Below are 21210 nucleotides of genomic sequence, written 5' to 3'. Positions count from 1 at the left end.
AATTGTTTGATATTTTTGACAAAGAGATTTTTAATTGAGTGAACCCAATAAAACTATCAGCCCCGAAGAGTTAGATACAAACTAATACATTTGTCTATCGAAATTTATATAATAAAATAATATACAATGAATTATATATTAAAAGAGAAATGTAGGAAAGTGAACAATGTAGGAATGTTTTACATCCTAATTAAGATGAAGAATGCACATTCTATTAATTACAAAAGAATCAGATCACTTAGGTAATATCCGCATATTTACACTTTCGTGAAACGATAGAAAATTGTTTCTAGCAAATAATTGCAAGTGCAATTTCTCTTTGAATCATACGAGACACATGAAACACAAGAGTATGTTGAAAGACGCGCGTGAAGGGTGTCTTTATCAATGTCACGAGCTTCTTACAAACCCTCTCGTGCGCTCGTTCTGTCAGTGAGGCTGCTCTAGAATCAATAATTATATTTTTTTATGAGCTACCTTATGGGATGCTACATTAACAAGTGGAACGGTTATGAGTGCCCACACGCGTGTCGTTTTCTGTACGCTCATTTTGCTCTTCCTCTCATTTAGTTCCTCTTGCGTATAACGCGTGCATGACGATCGGTATAAAGACCTTCATTTTGTTCCATTAAATTCTACAATTTGTAATTCTACGTACAGTTTTAAAATGACTTTTGAATTTTATAATATACAGGGAAAGAATATTTAAAAAGTTAGCCAGATACAGATCTGAAAATCATTTTGTTACGCGATCAAAATATTGTAATTATGTAGGATAGTCAAGCTGATTAGTAGAATTCCAAAACTTTTTGTAGCGTTACTCATCATACATTCTAAGCTAAAAATTTAGAAACACTTTTAAAAAATTTACATTTTTTGTATTACTTATTCAAATATTTATAACAATGTATTCTTAACAATAATTATTTAGATTCAATAACAATTATCGGATCTAATTATTGTTAAAAAAACTTTATTACGAATAGTTGAATAAATAATCCCAAAAATGTCAATGTTATTTTGATAGTTCAACAAAATTATTTTTACACGTGTATCTAATAGCTAAATTTTTAAATATTTTACTACATCCTTTTTAAGGCTATATATTATAAATTATAGCGTTTCTAAACTTTTGGCCCGGAGAATAAATAATTATTTTGATGGTCTAACAAAATTATTTTTAGAACACGGAAAAAACAGTATAGTTGATCCACACAGAAATCTGGTGATGCCAACCAGATTAAATAATAAAATATGGAGCAACTTTATATGGTTGCTTGAACCATAGTACAATGATTAGGTTAGATTATGTTGCAGCAATGACGGCATTTCACATATACATATTTTTAATTGTAAGCGTGGTGAGTCGCTTTTGCTTTTTGAAATTGTAACTTATGGCGAATTCGATTGCGGAAGCACTAGTGCGCACTGATGCATATTAAAGCCATTATACACTGATTTGAGTATAAAAATAAAATGCAAAAATTCGAATTATGAAATACATATTTTACCTAATAGTACAATAAAATGTATTGAGTATATTACGATTTAATCGATTTCTATGTTTATTTATAAACATATCTTCACGTTATTTTGTGTGTTGAGGCCTCTGCTCCCCGAGGAGGCTATCAAAAGGATCTTAGGATCTATTATTTTACATGGTACTGTGACTTTATATTTGAGTCACAGTACCATGGAAAACCTATGAAGGGGAAATCAGAAGAAGAAGAAGAAGGAAACGTTATTTTGTGTACAATGGCTTTAATGTGCACCAGTCCGCACTGTGTGCGTCCAATCGAATTCGGTATTAATTTATAGCATGATGTAACAAAAAATGAATTCTTATTAATAATTTAATTCTTATTACATCATGCTTTATAATATCACGATTGACGCAACTATATGGATATATAACTTATCCATAGTAAATGATCCCCCAACCAAGTTTTGGTTATCATAACCAGATCGCGTCTAACTACATTGATATAACTGATACATCAAAATAAATAAATCGTATCAACCACACACATTCCTATATTCACATAAAGATAATTAGGATGATGTTTCTATATTGCTCACAACTAAATAATTTTAGTTATGTGAACCATATCTTTTTTTTCCGTGAAGATATGTGTCTCTCTATTATATCTAAAGTTTTACATTCTTTAGCAAAATCGTTCTTCCATGTAGATTTGCTCGTGTAAATCTTTTCTCTTTTGAAAGGATTGAATAAAATTATCTGGAACCAAATAGCATTTTCTTCCGTGCCGGAAAGAGAGACGGTAAAAGGAATCTCACGATGTTCCTGCTTAGACACGCACGAAGGAGCCCCGTTGAACCTATGGGAGCGGTAACAACGTAATTACAGAGTTAGGCGCGTTACATCGAATCGTAATCGTACGATTGCATCGAAGTTTCATTCCGCTCTTTACACTCCTTGGCTTTATGGCGACGCGCTGCGGGTGGCGTTTCCGTTGGACGCTTTTTAACGCTTTTAAATTGCTCGGATCGGATTTCGAAATAGGCTGCTAATCGGACCACCGGATCTTCAACGATTCCCTCTTTCATACACATATGATTTTCGAGAAAATCGACTTTCAACCTAAATTGGATTGCGCGCTCCGCCGATTATTAAATTCTGAGTGTGTTAACGTTATCGCGATTATTACGTAGCCTTCTTGATTTCTTATTACATGCATCGCGCTGACCCAGAACTATCCGATTGCGCTCGAATCCATTAATTCTCGTTACGAGTACTGGGATATAACGTGTCGGTTAATCCGTTATCGCGCTCGAGACTCCTTGCGCAGCAATAACGCAATACTCGGATATTTTCACGAGCATTTCATTAATCATATTCCTCCTCGTGCAGAATGTTTTGATAAATCAGATATATTATACAACGTGAAAGAGGATCATATCAAATCGTATTTATTCCTTTCTAACTTCTCTGACGTCTCTCGAAATCTCTTTCGCTTCCGCGCTTTCTTTCATCGCGGTTATTTACGCTATAGACGCGTCAACGAGCTAGATCACACTCGTTCCCTATCCTCACTGTCAAAATAAATGGTCGCCGCCGTCGGAAGTTGCGTTCACCTCGGCCCTTCCTCTCGAGAGAACCAGAATCAGCCGCAGAAACTGGTCTTCCCGGCTTGCGCGTCCTGGAAAAATGTCCTGCACGGTGCACGTGTGTGTCGGCACTTATGCTCGTGTCGCGCGTGCTGGCTTTCGCAGCCTGCAGGCAGCATACTGGTATTTATCGGCCGAAGCGATAGCTTTACTGGAAAATATTTTCTTCTCGTAAACGCGCGCCAAGAGTACGCCGAGGTCAGCAACCCCCGTTTCGTAATCCAAATAACGTACGCGACACCCCTACGATGGTGATAGTCACGCGATGTTAGTGAAGCCAGCTGTTGGCAGAGTTCGACCCCCGTGCGAGAAAAGGTGCTCGGAGACGATTCGACAAGGCCGTGTCAACCCTTTTGCCATCGCAACGGAATGTACAACGCGACCTTTGAATAAAATTCGATCGTAGCGGTTGAAAGGGAAATCTTGCACGCCCACGGTGAACCGTTTACTTTCCTCTTTGCTGACAGAGTCTGCGATATTTTTACACCTTTCGATATAAACTATCTTGTAAGGCTATCGATCGTTATTCCTACGACATAATGTTAAGATATGTCCACGGAAAAAAGTATGGTTGATCTACACAAAAATCTGGTGATGCCAACCAGATTAAATAGTAAAATATGGAGCAACTATTTATGTGGTTGCTTGAACCATAATACAATGGTTAGGTTAGGTTATGTTGTAACAATGACGGCATTTCACATATACAGATTTTTAATTGTAAGCGTGGTGAATCGCTTTTGCTTTTTGAAATTATAATTTAATTTGTAGCATGATGTAACAAGAAATTAATTCTTATTAATAATTTAATTTTTATTACGTCATGCTTTATAATGTCACGATTGACGCAACTATACGAATATGTAACTTATCCATAATAAATGATCTCTCAACTAAGTTTTAGTTATCACAACCAGATCGCGCCTAACTACGTTGATATAGTTGACACATCAAAGTAAATAAATCATATCAACTATACACATTCCTATCACATAAAGATAACTCGGATAATGTTTCTATATTGCTCACAGCTAAATATTTTTAGTTATATAAACTATATCTTTTTTTTCATGTTGTAATGAATGTTACACGGAAAAAATGGCTACGGTTGCCACGACCAAAAGTCGCCCATCAATTTTTTGGTTATAAGAATTATAGTACGATTGTGATAACCGTATAAGATTGGCATATCTTAACGGTTATGGCTGTTGAGATATGTCCATCTTACGGTTATCACAACCAAATATATTGATGGGCGAAAATTATCATTATTTCTGGTTGTGACAACCGTAACATTTTTTCTGTGTAACATATACACATGTTTAAAACTGAAAATTACACTGTGTTACAAGGTTTCAGTTTCTCAATACTTGAATGACTATTTTTATGTATTTTAGTTATTGGAAAAAAAATATAAGATTAAAAAAGCTTTAACGTTAAAGATCTTATTTTTTAAAAAAACTACAAATTTAAACAATTTACAACATTTTCCTTTTACTTCCCGATACAAAGTAAAATACATCAAAGTAAGAATCGTCATTCAGGTGTCGAGAAACAGAAACTTCTAAATTACTGTAATTTTTTGACATTAAATATTGTCAATAAATTTTACTGTGTTAATATCACTTAAAACGATAAAAGTTTTATACCATCATATTTATTTTTACATATTGTAAAAAAATATTTAAATTTTTTATAGTTTATATTACAATTACACATACTTATTACGAATTTGCGTTGTATATAAGAAATTCAAAGTAGTTTTTAAAAATTGAAGGGTGATGGAATGTTTGAAAAGATATCCTTTTTCAGATTGAAAAGTCTTACAAAACACACCCATTATTTATTCAGGAATAAAGAGTTGATCAAAACTTGTTGCATTATGTTATTATAATAATATAGTATTGCAGAGAAATGTGCAAGTAACCTATAATTATATTAAAATAAAGTATGTAACTTGAATACTTCAAACATGATTGAATTTAATTATTTCTAAAGTAAATGTAGCAGATCAAGTAGTACAAAATTATTTCACGATGCGTATTGTGTTCCGTTGTATCAAGGTAGCTCATTGTAAAAAGTAGATGAATGAAGTCGTTCAGGAATTGGTCGACTAACGGTCACAACATATACAACATCCGGTACCTCCGGGGTTCAATTAGGTGCCGTCGAGGCGCGACATAATCCCCATATCGTATTACACCCTACGTAGTACCCTCTGGCGAAGGATAAAAGAAGAAAAAGTCGCGAAAGACGAGGTGAAGAGTCGCACAAGGAAAAATCATTCTGCAGCAATATAGATCGATGGCATTTGCGTGAAAACTCGTCCTCCCGTCTTTCCAGATCGCTTCGTGGACTCGCAGCGCGATAAGAAGCACTTCGGGGGTCCGAGTGGGCCTTACCCCAGCCGCGGCGGGACCGGTGCAACAATTAATTTCCAAAGGAAAGAGTTACGAAGCCGTCTGTGTATCTCCTTGGAGGGTCGACCCATCTGGAATCAAAGGACAAAATCGCCGTAATGGCGGTGCAACCCTTCGGCCAGCTGTGCGTCACAATGGTCGTCACGAAAAATCGTGCGACAATGTTATCTCGATCTGCTCTCGCATTGTAGGGTCGTGCCGGGATTGAGTCGTCAAGCAATCGGGTTAAGGGCCTTCCTTTGAACGACGAGAAATCCTTCGTGCAAGAGGAAAAATCTATTTTTTCCTCCTCTCTCCCTTGCCTTTCTCTTGAGTATGCAATCAAATGGGCAAGCGCGGATTCTTTTCGCGGATTCTTTCCTTCCACGTTCTGTTGCGATCGATTGGATCTCGACGAGGAGTTATTTAGCACGATTACAAGACCGCTGTGGTAAACCGAAATCGTTTACAATGGCGCCAACAATTTATCCTCGTTTGCCGTCGTCGATGAAAGGAATTCGACACAAAGCAGAGGTTTGGCTTTCACGTGAAAGCAAACAAGCACGCACCCCTTTCCGGTCCGCGAGCTTTTTAATGTCGCATCATGGAGCCAAGAGGCTGGCCAAAAGAAAGAGAGAGAGAGGTGAGAGAAAGGGAGAAAGAGAGAAGTGGAGAACATTTTGGTCGAGTAATTTCTAAAAGAAAAGGAAAGGGTTCACAGACTAAACGTGGAACCGGTCTTCCACGATGGCGCCGTTTAGCGCACGTTCATGCGCGCTGCGGAAGCTTGCGTTGTGTCGTGTCGTGGGCTCGATTCGATTTCCATTAGAGTCCAACGATGATGTTTACTTAGCTCCGGGTCGTTGTCACGCGGCCGGGAGAGGAGAGACAGAAAAACTGCGACACCGGAGTCGGGGGATGAGAGAGCGAACGAGTACCGGGAGAGGGAGAGAGCGGACTCTCTTGCGTACGAAGAATCCGGAGTGAAGGAGGGGATGGAAAAACGGAATCAGGTTTCTACCTTTATAGGCTTGAGTCCGCGTTGCGTTCCGCCATGCCTCCCGTGTGTGCGCGCCTTCTTTCCTTCCTTCCTATACTTGCACGGATGCAGAGAAGGAGCGTACAGGCGACAGAAAACCATAATCACTGACAAAAGGGCCTCGGAGGCACCATAGCGTGCAGCGGCAGCTACAGAGACAAGACGAGCTTTCGCACCCCTTTCTCACGCGCGACACCTCGACACCACGAGGAGGATCCGTCTTTTTTCGAGGGCTCCAGAGTCCTCGGATGAGATGCCCCGAGGGTAGGCTCGAGAGAGAGGGTCTCGGTTCGAGAAGAGGCGGCACAGCCGCTACCAGTTGCCGGCTACCAACTTTTCATATCGCGGAAAATTGATTTATCCGGACAGACACCTTCCGACCTTTCTTAGCTCCTTTATGGGAAAGCGAGTGCCGTTTCCCTGCGGGAATGCACGAAGGGAAGTATATTAGATCAGAACGTATCGTAAAACATACTCTCTGTAATATTGAGACGGCATCGTCTCTGATTAGAGTCAGATAGAAAGATACGTTCCCTTTTTATGACGGAACATTGAAATAATCGTAATCGCAGGCGACACACCTAATTTATGAAAGGGCTACGAGTTGTGAAAGTCAATTTATTTTGTACCCCTCGCGAGAGTGCGCGAGCGCTGAGCAGAAATGGCCTCAAGCAGTTTGTATGGAAATTTACCGGTCGGAAAATGACCGTGTCGAAAGGCTCAGCAAACGGGGCTTCTTCATTGGCGTAACGTATGCATCACCACGCTCTCCGTTCTCTTCCCAGCGACGATATGTCCGACAAATTATCGACAAAGTATCAGCGTAATTGTGCCAAAAGACATACAGGAGGGTAGTTACATCAATCGTTAACAGGGCGATTGTGTGAGTCATCGAGAATGCGTCTCTGCAACTCCCATTGTAATCATGAAATGACCTCTTGATTATTATGCAACAGGATAATCTGTATGAAGTGTTCCAAGCGCCATAACTCTTTCAATTACAGATGAAAGGGTTTAAAATAAGATAAATGTTGATTCTTCGGAGATAGAGTTATAATATTACACAGAAGGGACAATTTCGTTGTATCTAAAAAGAATAAATATAGATCTGAAAATAATTTTGCTGGACCATCAAAATAATTAGGAAATTCAAACATGATTAATACTGCAAAGAGCTTTGACATTCTAGCAACCAGTTCCAGCGTCCTACATAATTATTTTTGATGGTCCAACAATATTTTCAAATCTGTATCTAGCTAAATTTTTGGATACTTCAGTAAAGTACTAGGAATTTATTACTAGATATAGATTTGATATACTTTTCGTGTAAATAAGATAGAGATTTGTGTTTCTTTCGTGTAAATAACGAAGACTGCTGAAAAATCTTAAAATATATATTTTATATATATCGAATCATATATTTTAAATTATTCAATCATTATATTTTAAATAAATCATGGATTTTAAAACAGTGCAAGTGATACAGAAAATCTATCCAGAGATTCGTAAATATTTATTAACATTAATTAAAGATATATTTAACATTTTACACATTGAACAGTTTTCCTTTTTTATCACACCTCACAAAGTTCTTTTCAATGACCAAACAACTCGCAAATAAAATCAAGGCAATATTAATCAGGAGAATGAAAACAAACAGCTTCCGCGTGTTTCATTTACATATACTTCGGCATGTGTAAATGATGCGAGCAAAGGAACAATAAAGCGCTACTTCCTTAATTAACGGAATAACTGTGTCTCGGACTAACTGTGTTGCATAAGCGACCTCAAATTTGCACGTAACGCGTTTAAACGTACAAGTTCGTATCGACCTTCGAACTAACCTGCCATTGCAAATCAAGCCGTAATTATCACATGAATAAGCTTTTTGCGCTAAAAATAGAACAAAGATTGGAAAAAACTAACTGCGTATATAGCATACAGCCAGCTTTTCAAGCGTAAAGAGCGTTTACGTGAGATTGTCAAAAGGTTACCCGATAAGTTCTCCAAAAGGGATATTAAATTCCACCCGCATATACGACATTTTTTGTATTTAATAGATTCTTTTCAAAGTTTCCTTCGAGAATAAATTCTACTTATGATGCGCTTCTCTATTAAAATTATTACAAAATATTGGCTTCGAGAAACCGTATACCAACTTCCACAATGCAATCGCGGCACGAAAGTTATTACCAATCAACCAGTGACATTTTCGAACCATTGAACTGAACTCTGCGTCTCCAATACGCGGCCGTATTGATCGCCCCGAGAACAATCGACTGCCGATCACAGCACTTGTCGTAGGAGCCTCTCAAGCTCTCAACCAGCTGTCCTCCGATGTCCTGCCGCACGTGAGAGCGCCACGGGAGCCTTGTGGCATTGTTTCGCCAAGCATAATGCACTCGTTTTGTGCGCGCGAAGAAAAAGGCAAATCGACTCGGTCGCACGATCGATCGGTCGGCGAAAGAAAAGCCTTACCGGTTCGAACTTGGACATAAGTACTTCACGCGAATTGCTGAAGTGCGAGATTCGAGAAGTCTCCTTTCTGTGCTAAACAGAAAGTCTGCAGGAATATAACGGCAGTTTTTATCAAATAATACTTATGTAAGAAAAAGCAGAAAAAGCGAAAGAAGGACCTTATTGATTATTAAAATCTCTATTAATTTTTAATATCAATTTATTAATATTAATTTTTAATTTCTTTTTAAAAAAATTGACGCTCTAGCAGGCAGAAATTACATTTCTACATTTATTCACAGTAATTTGCAATAAAAAAATAAACATCTCAATTTATAACATTAAAAGAAGTTCAAATTGAAACTAAAATAACTTTAATTTTCTTATTTACATTTTGTTTTTATAATAATCACAAAAAATGAATATGCAAAGTTAAACTTAATTGTATACAATCGAACGATTCTCAGCTCGAACGTTTCGCAAAAATGCTCGTTCCGGAATTTGTGATAGTGGGTCGTGATAATTCTTAGAATAAACGAAATTATTGTCCCCAACACATCGTCTTTTGTCGTACGGTTTAGGGGATTTTGAAAGTTTCTTTGTGATCGTGATCGTCAATCATCAGGATAAATGATGTCAGATGTCGGAAAACCGTTGAAGGTCTCAGTCCCTTTTTTTGGTTTTCTCGACAATCCTCGAAATCCTACAAACGATTTGCCAAACCACTTGCCTAATTCAATCTTACTGTCAAGTCATTATGGGTCGGATTTTTAATCTTTAAATAGGTATACCTGCATCTATAGATGCTACAGCATTCTACGCATATTTATCTTAAAATTCTTGTTTGAAAAAGAAAAATAAAAAGAATTATCCAATAACCTCACAATTCATTATTTTTACATTGCTCTGTCTCATAAGAATATAAATAATGTAAATTTAACTCTACATATATTATTAAACAATATAACTATAAAAATAAAATTTATTTGAAATATTCTGAGCACCTCGCTTATCTACTTGAAGGTTAACAAACTGCTAGGGTTTGCGAAAAAACACACGCGTTTTTTCCTTCTACCTACAATTTGCACAATGAATTCGCTAACACAGGATGTCCTTTCCCTGTTGTTCCTCTTTCAATCATACACCTCTCCCTGTTCATGTTTCGTCGCGTCATCATGTCGTTTCAAATCCCCGACACGTTCGACTGGTACCCAGCGAGGAAGTAATTTGAGGATTGCCACGATTCATCATCAAGCCATTTGTCAAAAGTATTTATTATGGTATATAGAATCTCGAAAATGGTATTTAATAAATAGCAATTTTATTACAGTCGTTCATTACAGAATCTTTTATAGATGACGTTATGTATTATTAACTGCATGGATAAATTAATAAATAATTGTAATATATACCATCTTAATTTTTGAGAGCAAAATTATTGATTAACTCACTTATCATAACTTTATGATTTTTTTGTTTATATTTTTTACAGCTTGCTACACTTTTATACACAGTTAAAAAATTTGTGTTAAATTCACACATTTCACATATCTCACATCACTCACTTTTTTGTTAATTTAGCACAATATTAATATGTTAGAAAGTAATACAAATATCAAAAAATTAACACAAAAAAACACTGATAATTTTTAAACAAACTGTAAAAGCGTTTTTTAAAGTAAAATTAACATTTAATATATATTAAAGCAACACAAATTTTATTTATTTATTTTAGAATTTATATATGTTGTAAAATATATTATTTTTACGTTATTTGATCATTTAAAAATTGTATTATTTTGACAAGAAATATTGAATATCAATTTATAATAACATAAAATATTCATATAACAATTACATCTTGTTAAATTAACGCTTGGATGTTAAGAATTCAACACAAAATTTTAACAAATACTTGAGTGTACCAGTTTTAACACAAATATAAAATATTTTTTACTGTGTATGAAATCCTTTTTAAGCGACATTCTTTCGTCAAAAAAATGTTTGGATACGTTAAATTCTGAAAGTAGCTTTCGCCGGCCGAAAACGCCCGGCTTTTCTACGATAGAAATTTTATTATGGCGACTTCCCGGTTCGTTTGCGGAGAAATTTCGCGTTTAATTAAGCTGCTTCACGCCGTCTCGAGAAACGCCCATCCGAGAGAGACGAGATTGAAGAAGCCACCAAGAAAACACGTGTCACACTCAAATGAATGCTTCTTCTGTTTTCACACGTCCGTTGCTCTCCTACTTGTTCCTCTGCTATCCCTTCATTTCTTCATCTCACACCCCTTCTCGCTCGCCAACTCTCACTCCGCTTTCTTCCTCGTTTTTGTCTTATCAATATAACGCATGAACTAGAGGCGATAAAGAAAAGAAGAGGAAACGGCGATGTCGCGCATGGCGAGCAAGAGAAATCTCTGACCATGTAGATTAATGGGAGAAACACTAGAGATAACATGAGACTAAAATAAAGGCGATGAAGTTATAAATTGGAAGCAAGATATGATACGATACGATGTTTAAAATTAATGTTTTGTCGGCAGAAGTGAGACGCTCCTTATGGTTTTTCATGTCAATATATTTCCATGTTGATGCGCGTATAACGATGTTGTTTGATGTAACTTCTTTCGTTACCAGTCATTGACATCGAACGACTATTTCTCTCAGCTGCCATTGTGCGGCAACGCTTGGAGATTGACAATAGCCTTTGTCGTCCAACAACCAACATGGTAAAGTTTTGTATCCTGTTTGAGAAATTTCCAACATGTACGTATATCGCCGAGAAATGCGTCTAAAGCCGTAAGTGAAAGAGGCTTGTCATGTCGAAAGACTCGTCATGTTCCCATATAGCACAGATTGTTCCAACAATGTTACAATGTTCCAACAGTATTGTAGTAACATTGTAAACACTGCAGTAATCATTTACAAAAATTTAATATTGGCCAATTTAATACTAACCAATTTATTATTAAAAGATTGCAGCAATTAATTAGTTATTTATAATTCTAAAAAAAAACTAATTAATAAATCTTATTGTTTAAAAAATCTTATTGTTAAAAGAACTAAACAATGGTTTTAATACGTAAAACAAGTAAATTAATTACTGTCTTCAGTAATAAATTTTCTTACTGTTTTATTGGCCGCATTATTAGATTTCATAAGGGATGGTGCGCTGCAAACTCAGTGCTGTAGTCTCCTTCAAGGTGCGAATTACCGAACTGCGAAATTGAAATATGTGAACGAGAGAAAGGTTACGCGAAACTTTCGTCTGTTTATTTGTATTGTAGCGGATTTAAAATCTCGACCGGACCACGCGACGGGTGGTAAAGGCACGTAAAAGACCGCGGCGGCTAAAACGAGATGCTACCGAGGGAACGGAGCTTCGTGGTGCAAGGTGTCTCACGAAGAAAGGCCGCAAAGTCATGCCTGCGCGCGCGTCCAAAATGCACACAAAAAGCTTATGGGCGCGGTGCCGCATTGTCCGACACATCGCGAGGGGGATGCAAAGACTGGAGTGAAAGGGAGGGAAGGGTGGAGAGAGGAGGAGGGCGAAGAGCAATGTAAAGAGTGAGATAATAATAAATGACTCGCACGAAGACGAATGCTTGATTTACATGAGAAGATCGATGGCCTCGAGGAAGGGGATGCGTGTTCCGTGTGCTCTTGGCCAGTTCGCGCCGTGCTAACCTCCCCACCCTCCCTTTGAATTATTTATTTTCGCAGGCCAAAACTTGTCGCTTGTCGCAGTGCTTATCGTCGATGCATTTCGATAAAAAATTTTTCTGGCATACCCGAGTAGAGCATAAGGAGGAAATTGCATTCTTAAAGAAGAGGTTTTTTTAGAAGATACAATTTTAACCATAAATAAAAAAAAACACGCCCACAAATTATCCTAAACGTTCTATATCTAACGAAAATTAAATTTAAAAATAAATTTAAAAAATTTTATTGAAAAATGATATTTATTTTTATATCTATTTTAACATTTTGTTAGTTTTTCTATGGCTTTTATCATCGCCTTTTCCAAGAAAATGCAATAAATTGAGGATGCTTTATACATAAAGTCAAGGCTGTACTTTGCTGAAACAACAAGCCGAATAACACGGTTAGGAGTTCAGCGATCACGACTACGACTAATTAAATACGACTGTAAAATGAAATTGCGAAGGGCTGCGACTGGTGAGACAGCAAAAATTACCGCACATCGCGACGAGGATCACTCGGAATTTCAATGTGATGCGGACATGCGCGATTTACGAATACACTCCCGTGAAAAAAAAAAACGCTCCTTCCTACGCACCGCTAACGGGTTCGCCTTATAATTACTGCTAACGAACCGTTTGTTTCGCTAGACGAGACAATGTGAGCCACTTCTGCATGTTCGCGGCATTCATACACACTTGTTTCGCGGTTTATGACATTCTGTTACAGAATTATTAGTTTAATCCTGGCGGGAAAGAAAAAAAGATACAAGTATGGATACTTATTTGCTGAAACATTTATTAATATCACATATTATATGTAATAAAATCGTATTGTTTTTGTGAATACATTTACAACGTGAGCAAAATTCCCTTGATCCGAATTTATTACTAAATTAAATTATATATTTTTAACAAGCAAGGATCCATTCTCTGAACATAACAATTAGGCTCGATTCTGTTATAACTGAATATTTGTACATGGAAAAAAAAATTTGCTAAAGCATCTAAAAGTTTAATTAGTGATATGAAAGGAATTTTATTGAATATTCTGTGTGTTAGACATTCTTAAAATTTTTACAATATTGTTCATCATGCTTGAATGTCTTCCTCTACATAATTATTTTAATAATCCAACAAAATTATTTTTAAATATTTCTAATTAAATTTTTAGACAGGTACTTCACTTGGAAAGAATGATTTTACTAAAATGTCTAAATACTTAAGTATAAAGCACAGATCTAAAAATCATTCTGTTGGTCCATCAAAATAATTATGTAGAAAACTCAAGCACAGAGATTCTGTCAATTCTGCGAAAAAAATTTGACATTTTATATATTATAGGAAGACCAGTTTGAGCGTCTCACATAATTATATTGATAATCCAATAAAATTATTTTTAGATTTGTACTTAATTAAATTTTTACATATTCCAGCAAAAAATCTTTCCGTATATTCTCTCTTGTGTAAAGAAAAGAGCGTTCCAGAATTCGCATGCAATTGCGAATTCTGGAAACACAGTATTTACACGTAGGCGCCATGAATCAATCGTAACAGGATAAACTCTGCTGGGTCGCCATGTGGCGGGCATCCGAGTGGAAAGCACTCGCAGGCAGGTGCATTTGGCAAGGCGAGCGAGTGTTCTACGCCACTGGCCGCGCACTGACTGACATACCACACTCTGCTGGCGATGCTCGGCACCGTCGCAACAGTTACACGAGGCCGTATACGAATTCCGGTAGCACGGAGTGGTAACGGTGACCGTTTTTCCGCCGTAGTTCCTGGCTACGCCGCCCATGCTTTACACGACGGCGGACATGCCGCGGCCCGACATCACCGTCGGCCTTCCGTTTCCTGGTCTCTCACGAGACCGGAAGCCGCGCGACAAGCCGCCCTGGTCCACCGCTCGCTCTGTCTCGGTCGACGCTGCGTGCACATTGCGGGATTGTCACTTTCACCTAGTGCTACGTCGCGAATGCACTTCTTTCCGCCTTGGAAAATGATCTAGGGATGCTTGACGCACTCATCATCGCGAGCGTTTTAATCCCGATTTATTGACGAAGCTAAGCTAGTGAATTCTGAATTGCGTTACATTGTAAATTATGTATGTTATAAAATTAATAAATAATGTAGGATGCAAAAATTCATCACAACTGTAAGAGAGATTAATTTATCTTTCTTTATACAACGTAGTTTCACTGTAATAGTTTACGAAGATATTTTTATTATAACATTTTAGACTAATAACGCGCGTATATCAAAAGGCGAAAATTTTAATTCCGCTAGAAATACCGTGTCATATTTAACCTAATGGAAAACGCGATCGCTCTCATCAGACGCATAATCTGATTTCGCAATATTTCTTCCTTTATGCGGTTGCAAATCTCATTATGCGGGACTTACGGAGAAAGCGCACTGCCGCCTCCGGGGTTTTTTTCTCCGCTCATCACCAACAGCCATGAAATTCTAATCTTCGTCCTTGCAACGCACGCAAGGAAAGGGTAAAAGGGCGAAGGGCGGCCAGGCTGCGTGGAAAATCGAGGACATTCACCGGAATTCGAAGGTGTTCCTCCCAATGAACCTCACGAATAAATAATTCATGGTGCTTCCGAGGACGCGACGCAACCGGCCGCGAAGAAAGCAAAAAAAAAGGCGGGGTCCTGTTTGGTCGTGATGACATGCCAGGACTGACAGGAGGCAGAGGAGCGTGAAGGAATGAGGTGAAAAATGAATAACTGTTGAACAGGATCTCCCGTGTTGACCGAGCGCAACGGAAAAAAGTGGCTGGCAAAAAGGAAGTGCGGAAGAGAGGCTTAGGTCCTTGCATTTTCCCTCGGAGCCTTTCCATCAGTGACCCCCAGGATCACTGTAGGATTCTCCTGCCTCCTGAAATAGCCGGCTTTGCAGTTTTTGCTAGTCGTAGTTTTTATCAGTATATATTTATACATCCCTTCTATGCTCTTTGTTGAGAAATTAACGTAACCGGTGATTAATCGGTCGATTCAACAGATTTAATGATTCGAAAGGTTCACCCGGTAGATGGAACAGACATTCCTTGTCCTATCTTGGAATCTAAAGGAACAAACGGCTTCCTGAGTTTTACACGACGTGGGCCAACCGCAAGGGGCGGAATGGAACGTGCAGCGACGTGCATGGCGTCCTCTGTCCTTGTGTGTATTCATAGGACGCTAAACCGAAACTTTTCGGCACAGTAGTGACTGGCGATGCTATTGTACTCACGTATCAAGAAAAAATATAGAAAAAAGCCTATGCATACGCGCACGTTTAATAAACAAACATCTAGTCAAAAGGTATTTATTATTTTATCGTATAAACAAAATATAATCAAATTCCGTAATATAATTTTTTATAATAATTGCAGATAATATTTTTTTATTATTCTATTTTTATAGTTATAGCTTATTTAAATAATTAGACTTTTGAAATCTATATAACAATAAATGAATTTTATTCTTCTAGGCCTAGAAATGAAAGTAACGCAATCTGACGGTAACTTACTCGATAAATTATGGTAAATGTCTGGTAATTTTGGAAAGCTGCTAAAATTTAGAAAAAAAATACAAAAATAAAAAATGTTGATACAAAAGTCAAAAGAAGTATTTAGTCTTTATCTATATCGTATATGAAAATTCGTAAATACGTATCCCACTGGACGCAAACAGTAACATATCAATGTTATAATTTCCTACTCAACAATGTAACTGTTATGTACAACATGGATTATATTACATCTATATTATTGAATGGAAAATTATAATATTGATATAATATTACAATTAGTTTGTGTTTAGCGGAAAGAACAGTTTTGCTTAGATGTCTAAAAATTTAGCTAGATGCAGATCTTGAAATAATTTTGTTGGACTCTCAAAATAATAAGAATAGAGCGGGGCTATTCCATTAATTTTAACTTTAAAGTAATACAAAAATTTACGATAGCAAACAATATCTCTTTTCAGTGATGTGCTTACAGTTACATTATATAATCATGATTGCTCCTTGAGAGCACAGCACAACCTTTAAATAATCAACATGTGCTGTTCAGAAACATAAACATTATTGTGAAAAATGGATGAAAAAGCCCCATTCTATTCTTATATAGGACATTCAGATTAGTTGCTAAAATATCAACACTTTTGAGATTCCTATAACGTAATTATTTTGGTATAATAAAATTATTTTCAAATCTGTATCTACCTTTTAAATTTTTAGATATTTTTGTAAAATCATTCTTTCTATGCGGATATACTAATATTTTCGTTTGCGATATTTTTCGGGAACAAAACGCTTAGTCGTGATGGTTGTGGTAATGCCAGGGTTAATATACCTGCGAAAGTTATGCGTACAGGTAGTCGCATATTTCTTCAGTGTTTACCCAGGCACGTTGCTTTTCTGCGGAAAGAGAGAGTTGCAACACAATACGACGCGTCATTGTTCTTCAGCAATTGCACGGCAGAGTGTCAGCTCGACTTTCCTTTTTTCCTGCTCGTAACACCAAGATAAGAGCTCATGCACGCATGAGAAATGAGTCCAAATTAGTTTCGTCTACTTGTTGCGTTTTGTCATAGATATTCCCATAAAGTACAATAAAGTATACTTCCATATATATTTCCTTACGTCACTTGTTAGAAACCGTAACTCTTGTTACTATTTTACAGTACATTGATAATAAATGAATATAGGAGAAACCGTTGAAGCGATATCTCTCGTTAGCAAAGAAATTAAACCAGCACGATGGCTTTAAATTTAACGCAAAGACTTTCGCGGCATGTCCTAAGTAATAGCTCGATACGTTTGTCCGAGAAGCTTTCAGAGCGGCAAAAGATGCGGGTTTAGAAACGACCATTTTATTTATGGCTCATTCACACGTATGAAGGCGACACGCTCACTTTCTGGAGCTTAATGGACCGTGAGAGCGGACATCGGACTATCTTCTTTCGAAGAGTCTTCGACTTTCAAGGGTGTTCGGCTCGACAGCTTCCCAAGAATGTACTTTTTCGACCAGAAAACCAAGGGTTTATGGAGAGGAAACCTAAACAGATGTTCCGACACTGTAAACTGATGAAACATCTGTTGATTGTGTTCTTCAAACATTCGCATATTATAAAATTCTCGAGTCGAATTAACGATGGTGTCTTTCGAAACCTCGTTTCGATCATAGAGCATCGCGCGAGTTTTAGTAGAAACTTTATGACCTCTTTCGCAATTGGAGTAATTAACATTTTCAAATGATAATAATTGTTGGCGCAATCGATACGCGTGGCTGCTTTTTAAAAAAAAATTGAAGATCCACTTTGCGGAGGAGTTTGCTGATGAGTCAGTACTTCGTAACGCGTTCGTGGAAAAATCTCACGCGTACAGAGCTTTGTCGGCATAGACAAATGGAATGACCATGAATTTATGGTGACTCACTATGACTGGCGTGAAAATCATTACACGTTTAGAGAAAATACCACGTCATTTGTAACATTCATACAATCCGCGAAAAACCAGGCATTATTTGATTCCATTCATCTTTGCTTCATAACTTTTAATGATAATCTCGGATTAAGCGAAAGTCGATTGGTATTGAAAACTCTGATAAAAAAAATTGTAATGGAAAATAATATATGATCTGTAACAGTAGTATGAATATCTCTTGTTGTTTATTTATTATAAATCACACGAATTGTTTTCATAATTTTCGCCTTTATAAGGCGATTTTAATATCTGCCTGTGTATTGTGTAATAAAAATTTACAATAACATTGCTGCAAATTTGCAGTGTTATTATAAGATTTTATGCTGTATGATACTAAACTCCTTTTACGAAAATTATAAAGACAATTCCCGCAATTTATAATAGAGAAATAATAGGAGATATTTATGCAATATTGCTGGAACATTGCAATGCAGCTGCAATATTGTTGGAATGGTCTATACCGTATAATATCGCATGATTGATACAAAATATTACAAAATTAATTTGAAAATTGTTTCGGCCTATTCCTCGTTTATTGATGTAATCAGAAAATGAGAAAATAGTCCTGCCAGTTAGGTAAGTACATCGCTCTACAGATTGTAGCAATTGCGACATTATCGTACATCATCAAATCATTTTACTGACGGAATAATTATAATCTTGATGCAAATTTCGTTCCGAGAAAACAGCGGCGCTTTCCCAATGATGTACCGCGAGATTTTATTCAGCACTCGAGAGATATGGGATTCATAAATAACGCTGTTTTCTAGCTGTCCAATGCAGAACGCAGAACATTACGAAATTCTTCTAGTCTTTATGGATTATCATATATCATGTCCGAGGTCGCGCAAATATTGCACAAATTCGTGAGTATTTCAAGCTGAACGCGTATTATTCTGGCGCTATTATGACAAATGAGTCCGACGACCCTCTTGCACCTATGATAATTGTTGAGACTAATTTTCCTCAAGTTGTTTGAGACTAATTAGAATTAGACTCTCCATTGTTGTCTGTCGTAATAATGGCGACAACGCAAGAAAGCGAAACGAGTGGGGTTACCTAACATTCGATGGGGAACAAAAGGTTAATCGACGAGATTGTTTGGGCGAGTCATTTTCGTCCTGACGAAAAGATATATTTCCAGTTAAAGGGTGTGTCGTAGGTCGTTATTTTATTCGTCGTCACGTCCAATAATGAATTTATCCACGCGAAGAAAAAATGCAGGTAAAGAATCTTACAGCATGGTGTAAACACCGATTACTAGCTTATACTATCAATCAGAAAAATTCCAGGCATTTCATCGATCGTATTTTTCCAATAGTGCATATTTTCTTAAAAAACTCATAAATGTCCTTAAAAAATTGTTATAATAACTTTTGAAAAATATACCTAATGGAGACGCTTAGTATAATTACTCGAAGCCATCAAGAAATTCAACGGCAGTTAATTAATTATTAATTTCAGAAATATTACAATCTTTTATACACAGAATAAATGGATTGTTGAAAGAGCAATTTTTCCGCAATTTAATATTGCCGACAGGAGCAGGAAAATGTTTTCATTTGCGAATGAAAGTTGCAAATTGCTGTCATTATGACAGCTGGCGGCGGGTTCAGAATGTTTCGCAGACGTTGTGAGATTAGATGAGGGTGACAAGTATTCGGCCACCTCACCGCAGAAAGACGTCACACAGCAAGATCTATTTCCATCCCAGACTCTGGCGAAAATAGTCGCTTGAGTGCCACGTTGGGAAACGTAGGCGTGTTCAACTGTTTTCGGTCGATAATCGTTTAGTCGGAATCAAGATGAACGAGAAATAACCATAGAGTACCAATAATACCACACTCATCGCCCACGTCTTTCGATTGGATGACGTCAATCTCTTGATTCGTTACCCTTATCATTATCCTCCCTCGCAAATTCTTTCTTCCTTTTTTTTTTACACTAAAGTGGAAAATGAGTTTATGTCGTAAATCATGATCGTAACGAGCGTTCGTGACGTACACCTTTTACGGAGCAACCGCCGAACCGGATAATGAAATACCTGTCGGTTTGGCACAAAATGACGCGGGGCCTCGATTACGTCGAAATCTATCGGCTAATTCGGGACAATGTGAAATTGCGAGCTGAGAAATTGTAGGAATTGATTTCGCGCGTACCGCGAAACGCGCGATTTTGCCCTCGGGTGATTTTGGTTGCTATTTATTACTATTAATCAGAAGAATTCCAGGTATTCGGTCGAATGTAGTCTTCCCGATGGTATTTTAAATATTATTATTTAAAGGAAATATTTGTTAGACTGATAACACAATTGTCATCAATAAGATACGGTGGCTTTTATTTTTTCTACGTTTATACTACAAAAAGAGAATTTGTTGAAATATGTAAAGATTAGACTAAGTTTAACTAGCTAGAACTGAAAATAATTTTATTGGCTTATTAAAATAACTATATGTAGCATGCTCAATCTGGTTGTTAGAATGTGGAACACTCAAGGACGATGAGTAACATCGTAAAAAGTTTTGAGAATGTCAAAACTTTTTACAATATTGTTCATCACGCTTGTCCCACATAATTATTTTGATAATCTAACAAGATAATTTTCAGATTCTGATTAAACTTTTACACAGAAATAATTTGTTGACGTATCTAAAAATTTCGATAGATACTGATCAGAAAATAATTTTGTTGAACCATCAAAATACTTATTTAGGAAACTCAAGCATGTTAAGCAATGCTACAAGATGTTTCACTGAGAGAAATGATTTTGTTATAGGAATAAATCAAGGGAAAACAAATGTGATATTTGTTAAGAAAACGATAGATTAGTTACTATTACAAATTAATTATTTCTCATTCGTCAACGTAACAAATAATCAATAGTATCGCTAGCAAATAAAAGGCTCATATATATACATAGTAGACGGTCGTAGAGTCTCAAATCGTAAGAAATTGACCAATTCTAGTCAAGTATTCTCTCTACATTTGACTGTGTTTGGTCAGTT

General features: G+C 36.9%; 1 protein-coding gene across 1 annotated transcript in view; it reads left to right on the top strand.

The window, feature by feature from the left end:
• The window catches only part of LOC108722485 (uncharacterized), a 38221-nt gene that overhangs the window by 10702 nt on the left and 6309 nt on the right, over window positions 1–21210 (top strand). The gene's annotated exons all lie outside the window — the stretch shown is intronic.

The sequence above is a fragment of the Mycetomoellerius zeteki genome, unplaced genomic scaffold (genome assembly GCF_001594055.1).
Source record: "Mycetomoellerius zeteki isolate Tzet28-1 unplaced genomic scaffold, Tzet1.0 scaffold204, whole genome shotgun sequence".
NCBI lineage: Eukaryota > Metazoa > Arthropoda > Insecta > Hymenoptera > Formicidae > Mycetomoellerius > Mycetomoellerius zeteki.
Note: the sequence above shows the minus strand (reverse complement) of the source record. Positions and strands in the feature narration are given on the sequence as shown.